Source organism: Artibeus jamaicensis, unplaced genomic scaffold, assembly GCF_021234435.1.
Source record: "Artibeus jamaicensis isolate MK-2021 breed Jamaican fruit bat unplaced genomic scaffold, CSHL_Jam_final scaffold_537, whole genome shotgun sequence".
Classification (NCBI taxonomy): domain Eukaryota; kingdom Metazoa; phylum Chordata; class Mammalia; order Chiroptera; family Phyllostomidae; genus Artibeus; species Artibeus jamaicensis.
This window is the reverse complement of record NW_026522047.1, coordinates 14,683,738-14,696,101: the sequence shown is the minus strand read 5'-3', so window position 1 is coordinate 14,696,101 and position 12,364 is coordinate 14,683,738.

The following is a 12,364-nucleotide window of genomic DNA, read 5'->3' as shown; positions in this document are numbered from 1 at the left end:
TAGGGAGCAGTGTATGGTTTTTTCCAAATGTTACCTTTTTTTTCCACCATATTGAGCCATATTGCTGGTAAATATAGAACTCGTTGCACCTCATTCCTAAGTCCTCCCACGTGCAGCCCAGTTTCACACACGAAGAGAAGGCGGCCTAACCTACGCTTTAAGGGTGGTTGATTTATAGGATGGGATCATACTCACATACTACCCTTTTTCCTAAAGAATGAAATTAAAATTCTGTGAATGAGGTAGTGACATTACCTAAATTTAGCAAACAATTGCTCTTTTACAACCATATGGTTTTGGAGGTTGGTCTAAAAAGAGTTAAAGGATTCAATCAGGATATGGAATATTTTACCTGCAGATGTAATTCCTCTCCAGAGAGACAGAGTCAAAGCCCCACTGTTTGGACCCACGATGAGAGGTGAATCGAACAATGCCCATGACCTCGCCAACAGGACCAACCCTGCATTTGACTCATTAAACACTTACCCTAAGCGATGTAAGGTAGTAAATCCCGTTCTTAGTTAGATCCCATCTCCTCTTCCTGAGTCCTGTGAAGGTGTATCCAGTGACATTCTCCCTTTTGTTGTACCAGGAAGAGGGACTGATGAAAAACTCTTGTTTTTGTGCTTGATGAAAAACTTGTGCTCTTTGGGCACAAAGAGCACAAGACACTGAAATGGCTGGACCCCAGGCACATACTGAGGCAGCTATGGTTGGTGTTACATCTAATGACGCCGTGATACCGGAGACACCCATTGAGTCCTCCAAATCTCCACCAAGAGTAACATGTGGACCATAGTAGAACCCAAGTCTTGGCTCTCCCAGAAGACACCGTCATCCAAGTAGGCCCTGGCCCACGAGAGACTTCTATTTTGATGAATAAGTGGGCCATCCAGTTGATATGATTTCTGTTTCTTTTTCTTTTATCTGAGATTTCCATTTTCTTTTTGTAATATCTGATTTTAAAGATTATTTAATGTAGTGCAGCCATGACAGATAGAGCAAGAGTTGAAATACTCTATAAATCACTGGCCCGCCCACAGAACTTGTGCCGAGATAAATGGCGAACTACACTATTCACAAGAATGCACAGGCATGCATGCTTGTTCTCGCTCTCTCTCTCTCTCTCTCTCAATCCCTCAATCTCTCTCTCCTGTTCACTGGAAATGATTCATGTATATTTAGGCCTTTGAGTTCCTTTTTGTAATTGTCAACAGTTTTATTTATATTTCTTTCTGACCTGCCTCATATTAAGTGAGGCCTCAAAATATTCTGCATTTTGCATATTTTATTAGTTTCATCTTATTCATATTAAAAGAAAATATTTCTATCTCAAATTGTATTTATTTCTTCATAAGCCAGTGTTTGTTTTCTTTCTGTCACCTTAATAGTACTTAACGAACTATTTAAATTCTATACAGTTGTATTTGCCATTGAAAATTTTTATCACACACCTAATGTGGGTAAAGTTCAGAAAATTATTTAGCTAACTATGAACACTGCCTAGAGGGAATTGTTTTTACCAGTTGTTTTTCCAGAGTGAGTGCAAACAAACTCAATGGATAACTGTTGTTATTTATTATCTTTTTTAATCCTCACTCCCTCCTCCAACCTACGTAAATTATTTATGGTTCGCAACCTGACCACTCATTAGTCACGTCAGAGTTGCTTTTAAATTGACCACTGTCAGAGCCCCCCCACCCCAGGTCACCGAATTCAAATGTATGCGGGCATCATGCAAAAACGAAAATAAAAACAAAACAAAAATAAAACCTTCCTAGGTGATTCTCATACTTGGCCAGGGTCTTGGTTTATTCCAAAGTTTGAAGTCTGGACCTACATGACATGATTTTACTGTCTTCTCTCCCAGAGCTGCCATCACAGATAAACCCAAGGACATGACCTGAGAATTAAGATTTAACGGCAAAGTGACTCAAAACTTTAAAACTGCCCAAAGTTTACACTTTCACAAAGTATGATCAAAGGCCTATATCTGAATATACATTTTTAAAAAACTCCAAAATGACTCCTGGAGCCAGCTAAAAGGATAGATACACAAACTCGTACACATACAGGTATACGCATATATGATGATGTATTTTTTCCACCTAGTAGTGCATTCTTGCCAACTATTCGCTATAATAACACAAGACTGGTTCCCACTATAGATCATTACATGTTTGGGGCCCCCATTCGTGCCTGATAAGCAGTTGACAAAGCAGGAGACTCAGTAAGTCACCATAGTGACTGTTAACAGTTAGTGCTCGCTGTAAGGAAGTCACTGTGCTGTGCACTTAGCATGGGGGAATGTTAGCCTCTCTGTTTTGTAGGGATCCTTCTTATATCTATTTTATGCTCCTCACAGAAATGTCTTTACTAAATTCTGTTTTAATGTTTGCCTTTGAATTGTATAAAAGGTCAGTGTAGAAATGCCCATTTGAACACGATTGTGCTTTTCACAAAAATACAATTGGAGACATTGATTACAATGCTGCAATAATAGTAACAATAAATGTGAATATAATGAAATCAGTTATAAAAATGTACTTCTAAATACAATTACATTTTCCCCATTTTTTACTAAACAAACAAAACCTACTTAATCCAATATATTGTCTTTTATGTCCTATTAGTAAATATTGACTAAATGCAGTACTTAAGAGTAGTAATTAATATACTCTTATGTCATATTTTTAATACTTTTGAGTTGATTCAGTTTTCTTTTTTATTTTTAGTTGGCCTTATTTTCATTATATTTGATTTTGTAAGTCTACACCAATTGTTTTCCAGGAGTAAGTGCAATACAGATATGAAATACATGTCTTCAGTAACCAGGACTATATGTCAATCTAGACCTCAGAGAGAGTTCCACACCTACAGTTCAGGCCAGAGCATGTGTTGATTTGTCCTATGGATATAAACGTTCTATTATCAAGTGTGAATGCTCACATGAAGTAGCTTTTCTTGTTCATGGAGTTGCTGTGGTTAATTAGCTTGTCTGTCCCTTCTTCCTTCCTCATTTCTTTCCTTCCATACTTATGTACTGAGAATCTACTCTGTGCCGGCTTTTCGAAGCCTTAGGAATATAAGGTGGGTCCTTGCTTTTATGACACTTATTTCTAGGATATAGGAAAGAACCAATTAGCCCTGTAGAAAATATTATCCAAAGTAAATAAGTTTTTCTTTTATACATTTCCTCTAATTAAAAAGTGTATATACACACACATATACGTGTATGTGTGTGTGTGTGTGTGTGTATATATATATATATATATATATATATATATATATATATCTTATCCTTATCTCTCTTCACTGAAGAAGGAACCTGCTCGGCCTCAGTTCTCTGGCATCCAAGCACATCCATGCTCCCAACAGCACAGATGGGCATCACGGTTGGAAAGAGAGCTCATCAGCCACCACATCTGACGTGGAGGCACCTCCTGCATAGAATTTCTGCTCAACCCCAAACAACTGGACTGCGCTCCTCAGAAGCAAAAAATCACCGAGAACCAGACTCCAAAGCAATCGTATGGAGCGTGACAACTGCCGATGGTGGAACACTTCAGAAAACACCATCTTCAGCAGTACAGCGTGGCTGCCGGCAAGAGGATCGGAAAAGCCGGTCCGGTAGGTGCTGTGATGTTCAGAATGAAGCTTTTGGAATATCTTCTGAGCAACTGCATGTCAAATTACAGGTCACAAAGTCTTTTATTTGTCTAGTCAAATAGCAGTTATAGTTCTTAATGACAGGGTCACCCCCACATATATCCAAATATGGTAAGGATTTCTTATTTCCTTCCTACCCATTTTATTCTTCCCCCAAGTGGGAAGGAAGATAATAATTAAAGAGGGATGCTTTTCTAAGAAGGGCGATCGGGGGGAAAAGGCATTGATGAGTAAAGGAAGAAACATTAGCCTTGCGAACAGTGAGGACAAGGGCCTTCGAGAGCCAGGGAATAGGGTGTGCAAAGCCCTGAGGACACTGAGTCTAGAGCTGACCACATCTGAGGGTCTAACAGAAAACCAGAGCGGCTGAGGCGAAGAGAGGAGGGTGGCAGACCGGGAAAGTTATGGCATCATTTCATGGGGCGGGGAGACAGGTCTACACTCTAAACTCACTTTTATTGCCCTGTTAAGGCCCGTGGAAGAGGGAAGCACTTCATCCAGTTAGGAGAATGCATATGTGTTGTGTTTGTCTTGATGGTGGCAGGGAGTGTGGGGGCAGGCAAACTTGACTAAGGTGGTTACGAGGGAGATGGAGAGGAGAGAGTAGGTTTGAGATGTATTTTGAAGGTTGAACTGGCAGCACTGGCTGATGGATTAGATACATGAGTGGGTGTGTGTACGGGCGCCATGGTGAGGAAAAGGGAGGAATCAAGAAGGACTCCTGGCTGGAGTCCCTGAGTGGGTGATGGTGCCGATTTGCTATATGATGAACTTAAAGACAGGAAGAATTAGGAGCTCAGTTTGACATATTAACTTTGTGATATCCATAAGTCATCAATAAGGGTATGTAAATTACGCAACAAAATAAGTAGGGCTCCAGAGAATAGATTCAGCGATCATCAGGTCAAAGTTGAGATACCTACCACTGGAAACAGATCGTCTAAGTAGAGTCTAGGATGGAGAAAAGAGGCCACAGCCGCCCTGGGGAGTTTGGGAACACTCGGGGACAGAGCCCTAGGAAGCCCGTCTGCATGTCAGACAGAGGAGCTAAAAAGGCCATTCCGAGGGAGGCAGAGAGGAGAGCGTCTCAAGGGCAAAGCCACGGTCGGCCGTGCCAACGTTCTGTAAGGCACAGACAGAAACGTGCCATTGTATTTGGCAAAGGGGCAGTCACTGGAGACCAGAACCACTTCAATGAGTGGTCTGGACAGAAGACAGTGGGTGGAGGGTGGGCTGGGGTGGCAGGTACTACAGCGGATGCTACAGAAAGAGAGGAAATGAGATCGTAGCTGGAGAGGTAGGCAAGGTTTTAGGTGATGCTGGAACACAGTTGTGTGCTGATTGGGTACTCCAGCTAGAAGGCAGTGATTAATGGTGTGGGAGGGGAAGGGGAGGAGTCATCTCAAATGCCAAGCCCATCAGCAGGCAAGAGGGGACTAGGTGCTGAGCAAAGTTGGCTTCATAAGCTGGGGCATGTGTTCTTCATTGAAACAATCGGGAAGATAAAATGGGCTGAAAGTAGATTGCTTCCCGACAAGATGTTGGGAAGTTGAGGAATTTGATTCTGAGGGCTTCTTTTTTCTCAAATTTGAGGTGAGGTCGCGAGCTAACAATAAGAAACTAAAGAATGTGTAGAAGGCATAACAAGAGGAAAGAGCAAATGTTCAAAGGGGAGTGGGAAGGTGGACCCACGAGAGAAAGAGCAGCATTGCCAAGAGGTGCCAACGCGAGGTTTACATCGTAAATTAAAGTAAAATTGATCAGCTCAGTAGCGCAATCTTTACTAGTAATCATAATCATAATCATAATAGATGTGGGTGGGAGCTCTCCCTGACTAGTCTCCCAGTGCTCTCCTGGTCTAAGGGAAGAACTGGCTGGCCATGCTGGGGAGACCTCACTCGAAATTTCATTCTTACCACACTCGGTCACAGAAGAAAGCATCTCCAGAAAGACAAGGCCCGCTCTCTATCGAGAGAACGGAATGGTACACAATACAATCTACAGGTGATGTGTTGTACAATTGTACACTTGAAACCTATATAAATTTTATAAACCAATGTCACCCCAATAAATTCAATAAAAATTTTTAAGGAGAGGATTGAGTGGCTAGTTTCTCAACCAGAAATTCCAAGTCCTCCAGATCCACCGGGAGACCCTAACAGAGTCCAGCCTCCCAGCGGCAACACAGAAGAAGAATCGTACAGTTCTGTGTGACGTGATGGAAAGATCCATCTGATCCACAGCACGTTAGAGCTGGAGAGACCTGTAGAAAGCATCATCTCCAACACACTCCCTTCACACTGTGGTCTGTGTGATGCCGTGGCAAGAATTCAGACAACTTACATAAAAACTAAAATAGGGCCTAGCTTATGAGGAAAAAATAAATACGTGTTACCTTCTCTCCCTTATTACTTCTCAGTGGCCACCTTACTACCTGGTAAGAGGATCAGCTGGCCTTCGTCTCGGGCTGGGTCTCGTGGCCTGCAGCTCAGGTGGGTGTTCAGGGATTAGTAGCCCAAGTCAAGTATGGCAAAAAGAGAGATTAGTCATCCTGCAGTCTTGACCTGAATAGCAAAGTAGACACAAATCCAGGATTAAAACCCTGGCACCTGTGGCTTTCAATCCTAAAGCCGTCTGTCTTTCTCCCTCAATTGTACTGATGGCTATTTACCAGGCCTGTGGGAATGCACTTGGTCAAAGGGGGAATATTTATAAAAGCATCCCTCCAAACAGTCAGCTATCGAGGGCAAGAAAACAGCCTGAATTCGCTCCCCTCTGGTAATTTGGACGAAGCATAATTCAAAGCCACTTGGGTCACCCAGCTGTCACGGTCAGTTGGCATGCAATTCTCCAAATGTCTTGGCTCAAAGATGCATCTTCCCCCATCCCAACTTTCTGGTGAAAGAGGGCAAGATGATCTTTAAAAGACAGAAAAAGAAAAGAAGCCAGTTTTTAAAAATACACCCAATTAAGGTAATAACTTAGAACAAAATTTAAACAACCATTTGAAAAAGCAGAGAAGCCTTTTGCCACCGCGTTGCGTGGTGGTGCACAGCTTCCTGTTGGCTTTGGCTCACGTCCCCCTGTGCCGTCTGTGTGCTGACTCTCCACATCTAGTCTCTCAAAGGGTTTGATGACAAGCTTGTTCGGAAGGGTTCTGGTTCATAAGAGGGCCAAAGAAGCCCAAACTAAATGTCAAAATTGTATCGAAGACTGAAATGACTAAGCATTTGTTTGGTAATTTGAAGGAGCAAAAGAGAAGAAAGGTTATTTTTAGCCATGTATGTTCTGAAATTTGAGAACTTAAGGGAACAAAGAGCAAAGAAATGCATAGTATTAGTTTCAGCACACTCTCCAAAAAAAAACACATTCCCGTAACCTTCCATTTCCGTCTACAATACTACAATATTTCTGGCAGAAGCTGCAGGAATGGCTGGACTCTGAAAGTCCGTGGTCTCAGAGAAGCAGTCCTGTGCAAATGAGATCAAAGGGACAGAGCCAGAGCCAAAGTGAGCTGAGGAATTAGCCAAAAAAGAGGTGACATTACGAATCAGAGTCAAGTTCATGCCCAAGATGGTGAGTATCCAAGACAGAGAGAACACCAGTTGAATAACACAGCCCTAAGACCATAGGCTGGAGATGGACTGCCAATTAAAAAAAAACAACAAAAAAACAAAAAAAAAGTCCTGCTCTACCACTTGCCTTGCAGGGCCTCAGGCACTTCTTCCAGTTCCTGTTTCCTCCTTTGTGCAACAGGAGGAATGGGACCTAGCTCATAAAGTCATCCTGAGGATTAAAGACAACAGTCCGTGCAAAGTGCTTGGAACAAATAGCGCCTGCCTATATACGAAGTGCTCAAAAACTGCAGCTTTTCATTAATGTTTACTATGCAGCATATATATGGATGTTCACTGTGGACCAGACATGGTGGCAGATGCTTGGGATGCACGCAGGGGGGCATCCTGCGTGGAGGACCTCCGGAGACCTGGTCCCCCTGCACCGATCTGTGCTAAATGTGATGCAGAATAGCCTGGTCCCTGCATCCCCGTATTGTGTCCTTTCTAGGTAGCATTTGCTCCCCCTGAATTCTTCTTACATGTGTTTTAAAAAGGACCACACTTGACCTTCACAATTCCCTTGGATGTTTATGTCTGTCTCTGAAACCAGATTCTAAACTCATTGAGTGGAGGGTCCCTGTCTATTCTCAAACCCAGGGCCTAATGCCAATTAGACAACCATAAATACATAAAGGAAACAACTGACTTTCTTTAAATTTATTGGACATCGAAATCCCTAGGCTCTGTTCCCTTCTATCCGCTGTCCTGACCTCTCCTTGGAGTCTCTCCCACTCTCCTACATGCCCAACATACACTGCCCTTTAGAATCTTCCAGTGTCCCTGGGAGGAGGTGCCATCACTCCAGTTTTAAAGAGAAAATTGTGGCTCAGCAGTGTTCAAACTACCTGGTGCGCTGAGATGCTAATCCTGGTTTCATCTGCTGCCAAGGCCCCCACTCCCTTGCCCCAGCACATCGCCCTTGCCCTCCAAGCAAATTCGGAAGGTGGGGATGAGGAGAGAGCCTGCAGAACAGGCCAGGTAAACTAAATGCCGAAGGCTGGTATTCCACAGGAAACTGATTTTAAAATAATAACACCAGGCCTTCCGTGAAGGTCATGTGACTCCCCTGTTATAAGTTTGAGGATTCTTCTCCCTTCACAGACCTGCGGAATTTATTTTTGAAGAGTTTTCCTATTTTCAGTCATGGGGATAGTTGCATAGAAGCTTATTGTGAAGAACTGAACAAGCATCAACTTCCGAAACTTGCGATCAATCAATTAATGTCCAGTTTGAAAAATACAGTGTGGATCAAATCCCGCATATTAAAATTTTTCACAATAAACTTTTATCAGGCCATCAAAATATGTATATGGAGAAGGAATTGTATTTTCAAGTGCTTCAATTCATTCTCTATAGATCTACGGTAGGGTTGCCATTGAACACGCAGTGCAGGTGAATGGCAAGAGGACACGGCGGTGACGAGCGGGACCAGAAAGAGCTTCAGAGGGAAAGCCCAGTCAGCGCTGCGTGGAGAAGTGAGATGCCGCCCCTCTCTGCTGCAGCTGTGCTTCCTTCCGAACTCCAATGCTTTCACGTTGCACGCATTCAAGTCAAATCTGTCTCTACCCTTTATGAAAATAAGAACACCTCCCTCCACCTGTTCACCTAAAAATAAAAGCCAAAGTGAGAGGCAATGACATTTACTTTGAAATCCAAAAAGAACAGTGATTCAGGGAGCACTGATTTAGGCAGAAACCTGAATCGTGTTCTGATTAGGAGGCAGAGGCAAAGGGGCTTAGGAGGAAGAGAAGGAAGGAATTTCTGTAGATACAGATAAGCTAATAGAGTAAGGCTAATTCTAAAGAGCACCTTCAATTTTTGACGCTATGGTCCTGATACCTGCTTTCTTGTTATGTTTCCGGACATAACAGTGGCAGACAGTGGGCCCAGCCCTGGGCCTTCTTTAGTCCCAGTCCAAAGATTATTTTGCCCAGTTTTAACATTCCAAAGTCTTGAGGAGTGAGACCTGCAAGGCAGGTTTTCCTGGATGGCAGCACTGACTCCATTTTGAAGCGGTTCTATTTATATTATTTTAACACACCAAAGAGCCCCAGGGACACCTCACTCATTTTCCTTGGCCTGTGCCGCTTGGCTGATGAAGAAAGTCCCACCCCCCCACCCCCACTTAGGCAGGGACTCACCATTAAGCTATCTTTAAAAACAGTTTCACACACTATTTTAGGGAGCTCCCTTTACTTTGCAGCTGGCAGATTAAGGGAGGCCAGTGCTCAAAAAAGCAATTTGGCTGTCCTGGATGTGTTGATAACTTGAGAACTGTTCATGTGCTTTGATCCAGTAATCTTCCGTCTGGGCCACTATGCTGAGGCGAATTATATAAAATTGCTGTTTGGGCATCTCTAGGCACCTGGAACCTAGTATGTTTATTACTCTTGATTCTTAGCCCAACCAAGTCCTCCTGCAATCAGATAATGACAACTCCAGTCTGCCAGGTGCTTAGGCTCCAAACTGGAGAGTCCTTCTGGAACCCTCTCTCTCATATTTAATGTCAGTAGCCCCAGAGAATTCTGTTTGTTTCATCTTGACAATATGTTGAGGATCCAAACACTTCTCACCACCTTCACTGCCACTGTCCTGATGCAGCCCTATTTACTGCCTCCCAGATTATGGCTCTAACCCCCGATCGTTCTCCTTGCTTCCACACTTCCTCAAATACCATCAGAATAAACTTTCGAAACATGTTAGACTGTGTCACTTCTCTCCTTAAAACTCACTGAAGGTTTAGCCTCTGACTCAGAATGAAAGCCAAGGGGTTCTCACCCTGGACTCCAAGGCCCCACGGGATCTGCCTCCTGTCTCTCTAGTACTATCTTCTTCGCTCTTTCTCTGGCACCACGATGGTTTCCTTGCTATTCTTCAAGCACCTGACACACAATCTTGTCTCGGGGGGCTGCATTCACGGTTCTCTCTTCCTGGTACAAATGGTCCCCCAAATATGCACATGGGTCTCCTCCCCATTTCAAGATTTCATTCCAAAGTCACCCCATCAGAAGAGCTGAACCTGATGCAAGAGAGCACCTTACATAGAATAGGCCAGCCTCCCTCATCCACATGCCTTTTCCTTCATAGCACTGTCCTACACAATCTAAAATTTAAAGTGTTTCTGTTTCTCCCATCTCAGAATGTAAACTCCAGGATGGGAAGACCCTTACGTGTTTTATTCCCTCTTATGCACCCAGCTTCGTGGGTGACGTAAGGCAACTGGGACAAGGAGCAGCGGGGCAGGAAGAGAATCATCAGCACAAAGCCGGAAACAGATTAGCATCCCCCACCCCACGGTCAAAATGGTGGGCTTCTGAATTTTTATTTTATCATGACTTATTTCAGCTTCTCTGAAATAGTGGCTAGTAGAAACCAAAATCTTATGGGTTATCATAATTTTTTTTCTGAACCTTAAGAGCAAGGTGCAGACTGAATGCTTCATCACTACTAGATATTTTGGGGTACACTGCCCACACACAGGACATTCTTATACACAGCTATAATATGAGCATTGGATCAGGTATTTGGCGTTGGTGAGGCACTATCGCCAATTTGTAGACCTCATTCAATTTTGCCAACTCTTTACGTTTCCTGTCTGATCCAGCAGCCAATCCAGCATCATTTGTTGCATTTGGTTATCATGTCTCTTAAGGTTCCTTCAATTTGGATTGATTAGTTCTTTCATCTTTCTCTGTCTCTCATAAGCTTAAGAGCTTTAAAAAACACAAACGTTTCATCTTGTGCGATGTCTTTCATTCTGAGTCCATGGAAAAGTTTTGCCACAGTGAGAGTCAGGAGAGTCAGGCCACGCACCCTCCGCAGGAATGCAATGGGGAAGGATGACGCATTCTTCTCCGCACACCACAACGGGAGGCATGTGGTGTGACCAGTGTCACTACTGGTGACACTCATCTCCATCACTTGGTCTGTTTGACGTCCTCCAGGGTGCTCTTCAATAGGTTAACCATTTCCTGCTTTGTCATCAATAAGTGCTTTTCAGATGCTTGAAGACTAGGCTAACGTCCGGCTTCACATCAAGCACCCACCAACCTTAGCACCCCCTGAGGACCCCCGTCTGAATGAGCCGACATTGCCAAATGGCGACTGTCTATTTCCATCGGTCTTGGTTGACATTCTTTGACAAGGAAGAGCTATCCCTTCTTCCCCATTTGTTTTATTTATTCGAGCATTATTTATTGATCCACTTACATTAGCATGGATTCCCATTTTATCCAGCGGTACATAACCAGTTACTATCATTATTCATTTTGTCCCAGGTCTGGCCAGTGGGAGCTCCCTCCAGCTGCTTGTGTGTCCTGTCCGCACCTGAGCGTCACGCTCTGAACATGTCCCCACCAGAGGTTCCGAGCTCACTTCACACTCTCCCAGCCCAAGCCCAGGAATCAGCCTTGATTCCCCAAAACAGAGGGTGGCATTTAGAAACCAAGCCCCTCTGACCACTTGATGTGTCCATTGCTTCCAGCCTCTGAGTGAAGATAGCTATGGTATATGTATGTATATATTGATTTACAGTCATTTGCACTCAATGTATATATCTATATCTATCAATATACATATAGATTGATTGATAGATAGATATCTCGACATATATGCATCTATATATGATAATTTGCACTCATTTTTAATCCAATCCAACACCTCAGGGCCCCTTATAACTTTCTTTCTTCCCATATTTGTGAATTCCTTCTTCAGCCCGAAGAGACCCAGCTCCCATTACAGTCAATGGTTTCCTTATCTATTCAGCGGCCCCTGCACTTAACCTACCTCCCAGCCAGATGCGCCTTCTTGGTGCTGCCCCCTCCTTGGCCTCTAACTTCCAGGGGAAAACAAGGGTAAGGAGCAGTCATGCACTCTTAACAACACAGGTTCCCCAAGTGTACTGTGGCTGGAGAGGAACTGCTGAGACCCAGAGACATTTTGGGGGACCACTTTGGCTTGCTAAGGTATCAGGGCAGGACCTTGCTGGCCGGGGGTGGGCAGTCGGGGTAGCCAGTGGGCTCATGCCTCAGGTCTCCGGTGGTTCAGGAACCAGTGGTCTCTGCTTTTGCCTTCATGGT